This window comes from Microtus ochrogaster, unplaced genomic scaffold (assembly GCF_000317375.1).
Source record: "Microtus ochrogaster isolate Prairie Vole_2 unplaced genomic scaffold, MicOch1.0 UNK215, whole genome shotgun sequence".
NCBI classification, from domain to species: Eukaryota; Metazoa; Chordata; class Mammalia; order Rodentia; family Cricetidae; genus Microtus; species Microtus ochrogaster.
The window spans coordinates 4,168-5,171 of record NW_004949313.1 but is presented as its reverse complement, the minus strand read 5'-3'; the positions used below and the strand labels follow the sequence as shown (position 1 = coordinate 5,171).

General features: G+C 40.7%; 1 long non-coding RNA gene across 1 annotated transcript; it reads right to left on the bottom strand.

Moving 5' to 3' along the window:
• Positions 1–543: 543 nt before the first annotated feature.
• LOC106144493 lies at positions 544–1,004 on the bottom strand. The gene is made up of 2 exons (XR_001229547.1): positions 937–1,004; positions 544–642 (listed from the first exon to the last, which is right to left on the bottom strand). It is a non-coding gene; the product is annotated as an uncharacterized LOC106144493 (long non-coding RNA).

Sequence of the window (1,004 nt, the reverse complement as noted above, 5' to 3'; positions counted from 1 at the left end):
CATTAAATTGAGAGAAAGATGTGTTGGTGTATCTGGGGGAAGTGGGGGTGAGAATTAGGGGAGGGTATAATCAAGATAGATTGTATACCTTTATGATATTGTCAAAGGATAAATAATAGAATTCTAAAACAAAGAGAACAGTGTCTTAAGCCTTTAATTCCAGCACCCAGGAGGTTGAGGTAATGGGATCACAGTAAGTTCAAGGCCAGCCTGGTCTACACGGCAACTTTCAGGCAAGTTGAGCGACCCAGTGAGACTCTCTCTAAAAGAAAATTAAGTTCAGAAACAAAAGTAAGGCAATACATGTCTTTGTGCCTTAAATATTGGATTGTGTCTTTATATACAACATGATAAGTTTGTGAATTACATTTCAGGTGAATTATACACCAATAGAGCTGTTAGATTTGCTAAGTGTGGAAGAGAAAGGCTGAATTTCAAACATGGCCACAGACAAGTGCACTGTGTCAAAAGGAAGAATAACCACCATACATACCTACTGACAATAGTAATGGACTAAAAAAATCAAATCTTAATAGCTTCTTGGTCTTTTCCATAAAAGGATCATTTGGGTTGTTGAGGGAATCGACGTTCACACCAAATGCCGTGCTCGTAATGACATCCAAGCTGTAGGCCCCTAACACTCTGAGGAGATAAAGATGTGGGAATTTACCACATTCAGAAAGAAGCTTGAAATAATTTATATTCTTGGGCAAGAGTCGTGAAACCACCTCAGTTGGCCAAGCACCTTCCCCTACTATCTACCCTTTACCCTTGCGACCTTGATACTATCACTTTTCTTTCTCAACTGTACATTTGTCATCTAGTGTCTAAAAGGGAAGAAGGAGCAGATGGACATGTGACACACACAGAAGGATGACCCTTCTGCCCCTGCTGCGCTGCCTCTCCCAGAACCACAGTGGATGTACCACTACTCACTCTTTCAAGGTAAGAGGCTTGCCTTTCTCTGCCTCTCTTCTCAAGTATTTTACCAAAATATCTCCGTA